Here is a 14,903-nt window from a genome sequence, read left to right on the forward strand (position 1 = left end):
CAGGGTGTTGATACACACCGAGATTTCACAGGAATCCACCAGAGAGATCTTTAGGAAACTTTCCTGCGGGTACTCTGCAAGCCTCTGCCAGAGGTTCCTTGGCAGAGCTGCTTTGTTCTGTCCCCCATTGAGAGTAGGGTCACCAGATGTCCTGATTTTGTAGGGACAGTCCCGATTTTGGGGGCTTTTTCTTATATAGGCACCTATTACCCTCTACCCCCATCCCAATTTTTAATGCACAAGCAAGCAGCAGACGGCCAGTGGTGGAAGCCACAAGCATGTAGTAGATGCTTGTAGTAGATGCTCCCTTTCCTCCCTGCTTACCCTGAGGAGTGACCTGCTTGGGCCCTGCAGTTCCTTTTATCTGAGCCCGCTGGGCTCTGATTGGCTGCTTCTATGTAGCGCCTCAAGGTAGGTCTGGAGGACCCACCTTTGCTGCTCCTTTCCTGGGGCAGGGTGCGGTAGGATCATGAGGCTACCACCAGGGTGCCACAATGGTCCTGGCACACCCCATCACAGGGAATGATTTATATTTTTCTTTCTTCTTGAGCAACATCAAAGAATTGTTTATTAAGTTCTAACTGATAACACTGCAAACTCTATGAAAATAAAAATCATAAAAATATCCTACTTGCAGCTCGAGTTACCAATAGACTGTTTCTCCCTTAAGTAAATAATTTCTGGAGCCAATAAAAAAAATGTCAAATTTTGCAAGTTTTCTATGAAAAACAGGGACAATTTTTTCAAGAAAATGTACTTGTAAAATTAATGCAATTTATTTATATATTTATTTATAGATGTAGTTGAAAATCTTCTAATTTTCATATTTTTGTGTGAACCAAAACATGACAAATTTATTATGAAAATTTTAGCAAGGTTTCTCCCATTTTCAAGCAGTTTTATTCCTCACAATAGTTTGATAGAAATGATTCAGAAACACTCTCTGAAGCCCATTCTTGCAGAAGACTCCTCTCAAGCTAACACAAGAGTGATAAAACGAGTTCTGCACCATGCTCCTATGGTCAGTAAACTCAGGCTCTAGCAGAATTAAAAGGGAAACAACTTAGAGCTGAGGACCCTTTACAGAAATTGGCATGCATAGAGGGCCCAAGAGTTTATCTCTAGGTACCATTAGCCTGCTGAATGCAGCTGATCTGAGCTGTGATTGTTGTATAAGGTGATGCATATGATAGATTTCATTTGGTTATTATTCATACGCATTGCTAACATCTCTCTGTTCTTTTGAATTGTTTCCCTGACTTTTCTAGGATTCAGAACAATTTAGAATAATTTTAAATTTTTATTAACACGTTGCTTACACTCTCTTCCAGATCATTAGTGCAGACATTAAGTACAGTGGTCACACTTAAAAAATCTTCCATTTAGAAATATGATCTCTAAAATCAGTAAAATATTGAAAAATGGAAAACAACTTTTCAGATGGATCCACTTTAAGAAGGTGCCTGAATCCCTGCAATACCTGACCGAATACAAATCTTTCATTCAATACTTTGATGTTTATGAAAAGGAAGAAGGGAGAGTAGCAAAATATGGACCCTGGACTTCAGAAAAGCAGACTTTGACTACCTTAGGGAACTTATGGGCAGGATCCCCTGGGAAGCTAATATGAGGGGGAAGGAGTCCAGGAGAGCTGGCTGTATTTTAAAGAAGCCTTATTGAGGGCACAGGAACAATCCATCCCAATGTGCAGAAAGAATAGCAAATATGGCAGGAGATGAGTTTGGTTTAACAGTGAAATCTTCTGTGAGCTTAAAAACAAAAAGGAAGCCTACAAGAAATGGAAATTTGGACAGATGATTAAGGAGGAGTATAAAAACATTGCTTGAGCATGCAGAGGTGTAATCAGGAAGACCAAAACACAACTGGAGTTGCAGCTAGCAAGTGATGTGAAGGGTAACAAGAAGGGTTTCTACAGGTATGTTAGCAACAAGAAAAAGGTCAGGTAAAGGGTGGGATCCTTAATGAATGGGGGAGGCAACCTAGTGACAGATGATGTGGAAAAAGCTGAAGTACTCAATGCTTTTTTTGCCTCGGTCTTCACAGACAAGGTCAGCTCCCACACTGCTGTCCTGGGCAACACAGTATGGGGAAGAGGTGAAAATGCCCTCAGGGGTGAAAGAACAGGTTAACAACTATTTATAAAAGCTGGACATGCACAAATCCATGAGTCCAGATCTAATGCATCCGAGGGTGTTGAGGGAATTGGGTGATGTGATTGCAGAGCCATTGGCCATTATCTTTGAAAACTTGTGGTGATCAGGGGAGGTCCTGGACAATTGGAAAAAGGCAAATACAGTGCCCATCTTTAAAAAAGGAAAGAAGGAGAACCCAGGGAACTACAGACTGGTCAGCCTTACCTCAGTCCCTGGAAGAATCATGGAGAAGGTCCTCAAGGAAACCGTTTTGAAGCACTTGGAGGAGAGGACAGTGATCAGGAACAGTCAACATGGATTCACCAAGGGCAAGTCATGCCTGACCAACCTGGTTGCCTTCTACAATGAAATAACTGGCTCTGTGGATATGGGGGAAAAAGTGGATGTGATATATCCCACAGTATTCTTGCCAGCAAGTTAAAAAGTATGGATTGGATGAATGGACTATAAGGTGGATAGAAAGCTGGCTAGATTGTTGGTCTCAATGGGGAGTGATCAACGGCTCGATGTCTAGTTTGCAGCCGGTATCAAGCGGAGTGCCCCAGGGGTCAGTCCTGGGGCTGGTTTTCTTCAGCATAGAATAATAGAATCATAGAATATCAGGGTTGGAAGAGACCTCAGGAGGTTAGATAGTACAACCCCCTACTCAAAGCAGGACCAACACCAACTAAATAATCCCAGCCAGGGCTTTGTCAAGCCGGGCCTCAAAAACCTCTAAGGATGGAGATTCCACCACCTCCCTAGGCAACCCATTCCAGTGCTTCACCACCCTCCTAGTGAAATAGTGTTTTCTAATATCCAGCCTAGACCTTCCCTACTGCAACTTGAAACCCTTGCTCCTTGTTCTATCATCTGCCACCACTGAGAACAGCCAAGCTCCATCCTCTTTGGAACCCCCCTTCAGGTAGCTGTAGGCTGCTATCAAATCCCCCCTCACTCTTCACTTGACAAAGCCCTGGCTGGGATGATTTAGATGATTTAGTCCTGCTTTGAGCAGGGGGTTGGACGAGATGACCTCCTGAGGTCCCTTCTAACCCTGATAGTCTATGATTCTATGATTCTAAGTTGGGAGAGGTTGCAAGTGCTTTGGAGAACAGGATTAGAATTCAAAATGATGTTGACTGGAGAAATGGTCTGAAATAAACACAATGAAATTCAATAAGGACAAAAGGAAAGTACTTAACTTAGGAAGAAATAACCAGTTGCACAAATGCAAAAATGGAAAATGACTGCCTAGGAAGAAGTATTGAAGAAAAGGATCTAAGGGTTATAGTGGATCACAGACTAAATATGAGTCAATGTAATACTGTTGCAAAAAAACCCAATGTCAATCTGGGATGTATTAGCTGGAGTACTGAAAGCAAGACAAAGTAATTCTTCACTCTACTCAGCACTGATAAGGCCTCAACTGGAATATTGTGTCCATTTCTGGGCACCACACTTCTGGAAAGATGTGAACAATTTGGAGAAAGTCCAGAGGAGGGTGTAGTGAGGAGGCGCGGCCTCCCGCCCTGTTAGAAGGGGAAAGACTCAAAATCACCCCCTGGTGGGCAGAACCATGCCCCCTGCGGCCGCCTCGCCAGAGGCAGAAGGACAGGGCAGGAAGTTGGACTATAAAAGGCCAGTTTCCTAGCTCAGTAGCAGGAAAGCTGCCAGAGGAGCAGGACATCTCTTCCTTGCTGAATGAGGGAGGCAACCTAGTGACAGAGGATGTGGAAAAAGCTAATGTACTCAATGCTTTTTTTGCCTCTGTTTTCACTAACAAGGTCAGCTCCCAGACTGCTGCGCTGGGCATCACAAAATGCGGAAGAGATGGCCAGCCCTCTGTGGAGATAGAGGCGGTTAGGGACTATTTAGAAAAGCTGGACGTGCACAAGTCCATGGGGCCGGACGAGTTGCATCCGAGAGTGCTGAAGGAATTGGCGGCTGTGATTGCAGAGCCACTGGCCATTATCTTTGAAAACTCGTGGCGAACCGGGGAAGTCCCGGATGACTGGAAAAAGGCTAATGTAGTGCCAATCTTTAAAAAAGGGAAGAAGGAAGATCCTGGGAACTACAGGCCAGTCAGCCTCACCTCAGTCCCTGGAAAAATCATGGAGCAGGTCCTCAAAGAATCAATCCTGAAGCACTTGCATGAGAGGAAAGTGATCAGGAACAGCCAGCATGGATTCACCAAGGGAAGGTCATGCCTGACTAATCTAATCGCCTTTTATGATGAGATTACTGGTTCTGTGGATGAAGGGAAAGCAGTGGATGTATTGTTTCTTGACTTTAGCAAAGCTTTTGACACGGTCTCCCATAGTATTCTTGTCAGCAAGTTAAGGAAGTATGGGCTGGATGAATGCACTATAAGGTGGGTAGAAAGCTGGCTAAATTGTCGGGCTCAACGGGTAGTGATCAATGGCTCCATGTCTAGTTGGCAGCCGGTATCAAGTGGAGTGCCTCAAGGGTCGGTCCTGGGGCCGGTTTTATTCAATATCTTCATAAATGAAGTACTGGAGTACTGTGTCCAGTTTTGGGCCCCACGCTACAAGAAGGATGTGGATAAATTGGAGAGAGTCCAGCGAAGGGCAACAAAAATTATTAGGGGTCTAGAACACATGACTTATGAGGAGAGGCTGAGGGAGCTGGGATTGTTTAGCCTGCAGAAGAGAAGAATGAGGGGGGATTTGATAGCTGCTTTCAACTACCTGAAAGGGGGTTCCAAAGAGGATGGCTCTAGACTGTTCTCAATGGTAGCAGATGACAGAACGAGGAGTAATGGTCTCAAGTTGCAGTGGGGGAGGTTTAGATTGGATATTAGGAAAAACTTTTTCACTAAGAGGGTGGTGAAACACTGGAATGCGTTACCTAGGGAGGTGGTAGAATCTCCTTCCTTAGAGGTTTTTAAGGTCAGGCTTGACAAAGCCCTGGCTGGAATGATTTAACTGGGAATTGGTCCTGCTTCGAGCAGGGGGTTGGACTAGATGACCTTCAGGGGTCCCTTCCAACCCTGATATTCTATGATTCTATGATTCACACTCAGTGAGGTTGGAGACATGCAGAATAAATCGTAGATGATTATATATTTAAACACTGTAGATAAATTTTCAAAAACAACCAAGTGACTTAGGCATGCAGGCCAAGAGAGTCAAAGGTATGTGGACCAGGCTCTTTTCAGGTGTTTGTCTTACTACCTGATAACATTGGGATAGAAAACTAGCACTATATAGTGCCAATGAAACACATGATAAATGGATTAAGACCAGCTAACTGACATTTCTAAAAAAGTAGCTGTCAATGCGGAATCATCCCTGAACAGAGATGGTTCTACTGGCTCCACAGGGTTTGGGTCTTTTTGCTTTGAGTTTCTACTGCTTTTGCACCTTGAGTACCTTCCACCTTAGTTAGCAATTTCATGCCCTTCCAACTAGTCTCCAACCAAGACTAGCCCCCCTACATCTGTGATGCAGCCATCCACTGATACAATCCCATCCTCCTCTGGAATGTGACCCAGTTGTGCAGCCAACAGTTCACTTCCAGTATTTTCTGCTTGCTGCCTTCTCACATTCACTGGACCAGTAGGGTCTCTGAGATCACTTGGATTTTCCTCTTCTTCAGTTCCATTCTAAGATCCCTTAAAATCTTCTATAGTCTGTGTAGTCCCATATGATGCCACTGCTACAGTTCAAGGCAACAGGACCTGTATTTCTCCCTCAGTGGTCCAACAAGGGCACCTGCTCTCAGGCTTGCAGCCCCTCAGCCATTGCTTTTTTTGGTGGAGACCTATGTGTCAGTCCCTTCTCACCAGGGTATTTCCAGGCTGCACAGTTTCCTGGCTTTACTGTGTTATTCCCCAGAAGAGACACGCAGCCCAAGAACACCTGCTTGCTTTCTCTTCAGCGACTGATAACAGTGATTATTAACAGGTATAAGTACCACACAGTTCTTTCTATGCAAGCCTATTTTATTCTTAAGGTAAAAGCATTAGAAAGAGAACATGAAAAAGAATAAAAGAATCTACACACATGCTAATAAGCTCACCAGAATTCATCCCAACCATAACATGGATTCTAGCAGTTGAAGAATCTCTCTTGGGCTTCCATGTGTCATGAAGTAAGCTTTAACCCTCATGTATATTCCCTGTAACTTTATATTCCATTCCTCCAGATATTCTAATCCCAGGTCTGCCATCCTCTTCAGGGAATGATATTTGTTTGAGTGGGAGTCCTTGAAGAACAGTAAAAGTTCTGAAGTGAACGGCCTTTATTAATAACACCAGTCAGCAGACGAGGTAAGACAAGAATTGAGGGTCAGCTCCTGGAATCCTATGCAGCACACCTTCCTTGAGCCAAGGCTAACTCACAGAATAATAGAATCACAGAAATATAGTCAAGAATATTGTCAAGAAGTCATCCACATTATACTGAGGCAGGACCATCTTTGACAGCTGTTTGTCTTACCATTATTTAAAATTGAGGCCTTAGCTTAAGAACAGGGCCTCAGACTGTCACAGTGAGAGAAAGCCCTTACACAGGTAGAGAGTGATTTTTATTCTTTCTTTTATAGTTATAGAGCTATATAACTAGCTAAATGATAAACATATACCTAAATTCTTCAAGTACAGGCCTTTACGTATATGTATATCCTAACAATTGGGGGCAACTTGTTGTTTCAGAAAGTGGAGAAAGTAACCAGGAAGATAGAGTAAAATCTAAAATGTCTGACTAACTGGGAGGAATTAGTTGTGAATCTGAAGGTGGAAAATAACTTGTGTGAAAGGAATCATGAAATGATAGATTTCAGGATTGTAAGGAACAGAATAAGGACAATGGATTTTTAAAAAGTCAACTTTAACAAATTCAGAGAACTGGTAGGTAATACCCCATGGGAAGAAAATCTAAGGGAAAAGGGAGTCTAGGAAAGCTGGCAGTTTCTCAAAGAGACAATATTAAAAGCACAAGAGCAAATTATCATGATGTGAAGGTGTCACCAGTCCTTGCTGTGGTCTTTCATGAATCTCTGTTGCCCCCTGACTTTCTTTGGTTAGCCCCTGGCCTCTAATTAGGATGAATGGTCTGTTTCAGTCCCTTTGAGATACATTTCTGGAGGCAGCCTGCTGCAGGGGTGTTACTCCTTTGCTATCCCAGGCCTTTCTGCCTCCCTTCCTTCTCTGAGCTCTCTCCTTTTATAGCAGGCCCTGTTTTCCCTATTGTTTGCAGCTGTGGGTCTGTGCCTCCATGACTGGCAGTTGTGGCAGCTGCATGGGGGTGTGATCAGGCTGCTTCCCCTTAGGAAGGAGAGGCTCCCCTCCCCCTTCTGCCTGTTCTCTGTATGGGTTTTGTAGACCCCGTTACAGAAGGAAAGATAGGAAGAAGCAAATATGGCCCCATCAAGAGCTCTTTAACAAACTGAATATAAAAAAGAAATTGTACAAAAAATAGAACATGGAGAAACCGTGAAGGATGAGTACAAAACAATGGCACAAGCATGTAGGAACAAAAACAGAGAGGTCAAGGCACAAAATGAATTATACCTAGCAAAGGACATAAAAGTTAATAAAAAGTGTTTCTGTAAATACATTAGGTGCAAGAGAAAGATGAAGGAAAGTGTAGGTCCTCGACTTAGCATAAAGGACATCTAATAGCAGACAATATCAAGAAGGCTGAGGTGTTTAATGCCTATTTTGCCTCTGTCTTCACTAAATAGATAATTTGTACCAAATACTTAAACACAATTAATATTAACAGCAAGGGGAAACAAACACAAGCCAAAACAGGGAAAGAACAGGATAAATAATAGATAAGTTAGATGTATTCCCGTGAGCAGGGCCTGAGGAAATTCATCTTAGAGTACTTAAGGAACTAGCTGAAGCAATCTTGGAACCATTAGGAAATATCTTTCAGAACTCCAGGGGGAGTCCAGAGGACTGGAGACGGGCAAACATAGTACTGATCTTTAAAAAGGGGAACAAATATGAGCCAACACTGTGATGGAGTTAGAAAAAAGTCTAATATTTTTGGGTGTATTAACAGGAGTGTTGTATGTAAGACACCAGAAGTAACCATCCCTCTGTATTCAGCACTGGTGAGGCCTAAGCTCCAGGGCGGAGTCCATTTCTGGGTGGCACATTTAGGAAAGAAGTGGACATATTGGAGGGAGTCCGGAGGAAAGCACCAAAAATGATAATGTGACCTATGAGGAAAGGTTGAAAGGACTGGGCATGCTTAGTCTAGAGCAGGGGTTGGCAACCTTTGGCATGCGGCCCATCAGGGTAATCTGGTGGTGGGCCACGAGACATTCTGTTTATGTTGACTGTCTGCAAGCATGCCCTCGCGCAGCTCCCAGTGGCTCCGGTTCGCCGTTCCTGGCCAATGGGAGCTGCAGGAAGCAGCGGGCCACAGGGATGTGCTGGCTACCACGTCCCACATCTCCCATTGGCCGGGAACAGTGAACCGCAGTCACTAAGAGCTGCAGGGAGCCGTGCCTGCGGATGGTCAATGTAAGCAAAATGTCTTGCAGCCTGCCAGCGGGTTACCCTGATGGGCCGCGTGCTGAAGGTTGCCAACCCCTGATCTAGAGAAAAGAAGACTGAGGGGCGACCAGATAACAGTCTTCAGATATGTTAAGGGCTGTTATAAAGAGGCTTGTGATCGACTGCTCTCCATGTTCACAGAAGATAGGGCAAGAAGTAATCAATTTAATCTGCAGCAAGGGAGATTTGGGGTAGATATTAGGAAAAACTTTCTGACTGTCAGGATAGTTAAGCACTGCAACAGGCTTCCATTCTTACCATGGGTAATTTCCTGGTGCTGAGTGAGGTTATCATGCTGTCTACATAGTACAAGGGAGATCTGAAAAACTTAAAGCCAAAATAATATAACAATATGATATACCCCTAAAAAGTAAATTGCAATGCAGTTTTACAAATCAATATATTATGCCTTTTAGGGACATAAAAGGCCAAGTTCTACCCGCAGTTATGCCATCGGGCACAATGTCTATTATAGTATTAGAATAACATGTTATGTTATATGTAACATGTCAAATATTTTTTCTTGTTAAAAGTCATCTTAAAATTAACATTTTGAACTTAATACGCCCCCCCCCCAAACACTGAAAATCTTGACTCTCTAAAGAGTCACAAAATATAGCAATTGAAAACATCCTTATTTCCAACATCTGGGTTGAACACAGGTAATGTTTGCACTGACCACAAAGCAGAAAAATCCCATTTTCCAAGTTAGACTCCAAAGCAGAAAAATCAGATACTTAGGAAGAAAGTGCAAAGATCTGGAATCTTCACAAGGAAGACAAGAAACACCTTACACTATGGACAGGAAATTTGATGAGAGTATCAGCCCAGAGGAATGCTCACATCAGGGGATGTGTTTGGGCCCATGAGGCTGGAGCCAGTGATTTAGACCCCAAATTCATGATTCTGTAGGGGTCCACCAGAAAGTCTGTGTTTCATATTTGTTCGGGAGGCCCCTACACCCCTTCTGGCTCTTAGGTGATGTGGCCAGTTGGGGTTGTTATGCCAGAAGCTTGTCAGCTGCAGTTGACCCTGGAGACTCTGCAAAGGGTTGTTTCCAGAGCATGGAGGACAAGCCAGTGGAAGAGCTGTTTTCACCATGGGTTTGGGTGTGTGTGTGTGGGGGGGGGGGGTGAGAATGTAAAAGAATTAATCTGGTGTCCATGCCCTGCCCCATAAAGACATAATTAGGTATCTAAATAAGTGGCCTGATTTTCAGAGGAGCTAATCATATGCACTTCTTCACTGATTTACAGCCCATGAGATTTACTCTCCTGCACTCAAGGAATATGCCAGCACAGAGCTTGTCTCTCAATATCTACTTTGCTCAGACTGACAGTTGGCAGCCAAGACCCTCACTGCTATGAGCAAAGCCAAACAGAAGATCCCTAAAATCCCTGTTTCAGGGTTCCCTCCTGACTCTGAACTCTAGGATACAGATGTGGGGACCTGTATGAAAGACCCTCTATGCTTATTTCTACCAGCTTAGGTTAAAACTTCCCCAAGGCACAAATTCTTTGCCCTTGGAGGGTACACTGCCACCACCAAGTGATTTATACAAACTCAGGGAAAGGACCACTTGGAGTTCCTACTCCTCCCTAATATCCCCCAAAGCCCCATCACCCCTTTTCCTGGGGAGGCTTGAGAATAAACAAGATGAGCACAGACCAACCTTGGGTTTTTTTAGGACACACACAAAAAAACCCCAATCAGATTCTAAAAGAAACAGAACTTTATTAGAAAGAAAAAAGGTAAAAGAATCACCTCTGTAAAATTAGAATGGAATATAATCTTACAGGGCAATCAGATTAAAAAACACAGAGGATTTCCCCCTGGGCCAGACTTTAAAGTTACAAAAAGAAAACCAGGAATACAACTTTCTCTCAGCACAGAGAAAATCACAAGCCAAAACAAAAATAAGTTAACACAATCTGATTCTAATGGAGTTGGATTGCTTGCTTCCTTGATCTGTGTCCAGCAAGCACAAAGAACAGACAGACTAAAAACTCCCCCCCCCGCCCCGAATTTGAAAGTATCTTGTCCCCTTATTGGTCCTTTTGGTCAGGTGCCAGCCAGGTTACCTGAGCTTCTTAACCCTTTACAGGTAAAAGGATTTTGTGCCTCTGGCCAGAAGGGATTTTATAGTACTATATATAGGAAGGTTGTTACCCTTCCCTTTATGTTTATGGCACCCTGCTATGAGCCCCCATGCAGGAGCTGGAGCAGAAGAATCTGAGAGACAGAGAGGGGAGAAGTACAGAATTGCAGAGGGAAAGGCTTTTAAACCCCAAACTAGGCATATGCCATTTGTGTTCTCTGTGTTAATGAAATGCAGCTCAATCACACACAAGTATTCATTTACCTCCCCCTACCCTCACACATATTTGGCCATGTCAGAAGAGATCATCAGTGCTCTTGAACTATGGAATGAAAACTCTTGCCTTGTTCAAAGTTATATAGGTCAGGATTCCTGGATAGCAAGATCTAGCCTTAACAAAGCCTTAGTAAGGAGGCAGACTGTTTTATGTGGGACCTGATGGCAAAAGAACTGTGTTCTGGGGTCCTAGCAGAACACCGTTAAGGTATATTCCTTCCACCTTAGCACTTACATGGAACTTTTCAACTGTAGCATGTTCAAAAGGTGGGAAAGTATTATCCCCATTTTACAGATGGGGAAATTGAAACAGAGAGAGGTGAAGTGCTTTTCCCAGGCTTACCAAGGGAGTGATTAAAACCCAACACTCCTGTCTCTTTGAAGCCCTGCGCAATGGACCAAACTGCTTCTATGCAGCTGTTTATAAAAGAGGGGAAGCATTAAATTCATTCACTGCAAGCATTGCGTACACTCATAAAGATGGGGTAAGGGAAAGGAGGCGCAGAACAAAGAGTTCTAGGAAGAATAAAAAGGGCTCCCCCTTCCCTCTTGGGAGTTCCACCTTCAAGGACACCTTAAAACAACATTAAGGGCTCAGCTGTGCCTTTTAGGAACTGCCTTGTGTTGGGACAGTGTGGAGCCTTCCCAGCAGGAGGTCAGGGTGGGGATTGTGTCTCTTGGGGAACAGTCCCGCCCCGAACTCTCAAGTGTGCAAGGGGAGAGCACTCACTGCACCATCTTATAGGATGGCGGAGCTGCTCTCTTGTGTTACCTAGTGGGGGAGGCAGTGATGGTGTTAGTCCATTGTTGGCTGTAAGCAGGAATATTTTGTGCCCCCTAATATTAAAACAGGAAAGTTTTTATAACAAAAAGTGAATGGGGGCTCCATGGAGCTGCTGGGGGCCCTAAACAGTTGCTTAGTTTGCTTATGTCAAGTGCTGAGTCAGGGGGGAGGTGGCTAGATAAGGCCATAGTTGTATTCCCCCTCCATCCACTTTGGGGTGGCCAATGCTCCTTTCCCCTCAATCATTCATACAGGGGCTGAGAACAGTCTGGCCCAATTCCCTGTATTACATGGATACATAGCACTGCTCTGAATTTATTTCTAAGTAATTAATTTTATATCTTAATATAAAGAATGTAAAAGGAAGCCAGGTGGATAATGCTTGTGGCATCCTAGCCATTTTATGCCTTGATTTGGGGTATTTAAGACATGATTCTTTATGTGGAGTTTGGCTTTTAATGTTCTCATACAGTTCAAGGAAGGTGTTAGACTATGGACAGTTAAACACCAGTAAATATGGAGTCAGCAGCATGTAGCACATGGTACCTTTGCCGTGGGGTTTCATAGTCCTTGGTCTCCTCTTCTGCTCAGAAGCATTATGGCATTTCAGTTCTATGTAGGTCACCACCTCCTAATTATTTCTTGTGGGTTATAGCATAGAAATAGTGAATTTCATTTATTGCACTGACAAGGTGGACAGCTCTAATTACAATCTATAGAACTATAAAACTATCAATGTAGTATGTGGGGCATGGCAGGACGTTTGTATTAAAAGGTTTTGTCCCACAGTCCAATGGTCTGCAGTAGCCTGTCAGTGTACTGGGATCAACCAACATCTGTGAATTCAGTACATGCATCTTATCACCTTTCTTCCAATATCTGACCCAAAAGTGTTGTTACACTTAAAGTTGTTCAAATGACTTATATAACCTTTTGCACATACTATATAATCAGAATATTACAGTTAAAAAAGCTAAGCATTGAAAGCTATGGAAATATCCAGTTAAGACAACATACCTGCTTGTTTACCCTTGACTCATGCAATCTGCTAATGACACTCTTGAAATGTAAAATTTCACTTTATATACTTCAAAACAAATTAAACGTGATTCACAACACATATTTGTAAACTCATTAAACTTATCCAGTGCTATTTCCTTGATTTAAAGCTTGTTTCTGTTCCCATTAAAGTACTCCAGTTGACTTAGTGGAAACAAGCCACTAGGTATTACATACTTCTAGATAGAGACCATTTTTTTCGGTTTTTTAAAGAGCATTTTTGAATGTCATCTTCTTAAAAACTGATTGCTCAGCCTCTTGGGTGCTCAGTGGAAATCCTCTGAAGCTCAGGAAAGCTTCTGCTGGACAGAAATAATTTTAAGATTCTGGGATGGTAAATAATTGTGGACAATTAAGTCATGACTTTATGATGTTGACTGTCACAATCAGGCAAAAGGGGTTCAGAAATTACCATCCTTATATATTCACATACTGAAACATTTGTAACAAAGTTACTGCAATGACTGGGTGAGTGCTGGCATTTGGTCCAGGAAGCAGTTCTGAGAGGAGAATGCAAATGATTCTGCAGCAGCACAAGACTAGACGCTCTCTTTGGGTTGTACCCCATGGTGGTAATCAAGTCAGGGTGTGGACAGTCCCACAGCTATTGTATTGTGTTGGGAAAAGGGAAACTTAATCATGAAATGAATGAACATCTGAGGCTTAAATTGCCAGTGGAGTTTGAGGGGAGAAGACTAATAGATTACTATGTGCATTTATACTTTAGCTTTGGCAAAAAGTGAATTAAATTAGGTGCTTGAGGGCAGTAAGAGAGTGGTCCCTCCATTTAGGAATCCCAGGAGAGAAGGTGGGTCAGAGCTCTTGGTTACCTCACTTACCTTCAGATATTTTTTAAGAAAAGAGAACTTCATCCTAAAGGAATTGGGGAGGAGGAGGACTTTAGTTGTGGCTGCATTCCCCTTGTGGGCCAGTGGGCTCACCTAGTGGACTACATGGCACTGTGCTGAAAGCAGAGGGCATTCTCCACAGTTCACTGGATTGGGATAGTGATGCTTCCTTCTCCTTGGGTTGTGCAGTGAGGACTCACCAGACCTGGGAATGTGAAGTGTGAGTGACAGGAGGAGCTGGTGCCTGAATGGGGAGTTGCTGGGGCTCCCAGTCTTCCCTTCAATCAGAGGAGTGTAGCAGGGTTGGCCTCCCAAACAACCCCTGGAGGCCAGGGGTAGCTCTGTGGTATCCCGTTTTAGTTTCCTCAATAACTCAAAAAGAGGCTTTCACAAGTCCAACAACCCCTTCCTGGGGTCTGGTTTTATTAACATAAAATTCCAAATAAACCCAAAAAGTCTACCACCCAACCATAAGATGGACACAACCCCTCTTCCCTGAAATACTCTCTCTTCCTCTGAGCTGCTGAAGAAGATTCATGGCCTGGCCTGCCTTCTTCCAGAAAGGAAAACAAAACTTCCAGCTGAGCCTTACTACCAAGTCCCAACTCCCTTCCACAGGGATCACTGCAGGAGCCTTCGCAGTCCCCCTTTGACTATCCAGAGGCCGGGTTTAGTCACATGAGTTAAATAATTCTTTCCACCTGGTGAGGCAAATTGGCTGTGACCTATCTTCATTTAGAAGCAGCAACCGCACTACCTGATGGGGTGAAAAGAATTGTTCCAGACAGGAGCTCCTTAACCACTTCCTCCTCTCTAAAAGGAGATCTGTCCCAATGCTGGCACCCCTCCTCTCCAGAGGGAGAGGTAATGAAGGGGTTTATATTATATGTTCCCTATTCCCTGAAGGGGAAATCCAATCTTAGCTAGATCCTTTTGAGCCAGCAGGTCCCTTTCTGTGGTATGTTTATACAGCGTTTAGCATTCATATAATGTATCCCCATTTTGAAGATGAAGCACAGAATTAAATCATTTTCTTAAGGCCATGAGAAAGTGGCAGAGCAGGAAATGGAACCCTTTCCATTGCTCTAACCACTTGACACGTTTGCTCTCATTAATCTAAAAGATTCCTCAGCCACTTGAACTGACCACC

The sequence above is a fragment of the Lepidochelys kempii genome, chromosome 1 (genome assembly GCF_965140285.1).
Source record: "Lepidochelys kempii isolate rLepKem1 chromosome 1, rLepKem1.hap1, whole genome shotgun sequence".
Lineage (NCBI taxonomy): Eukaryota > Metazoa > Chordata > Testudines > Cheloniidae > Lepidochelys > Lepidochelys kempii.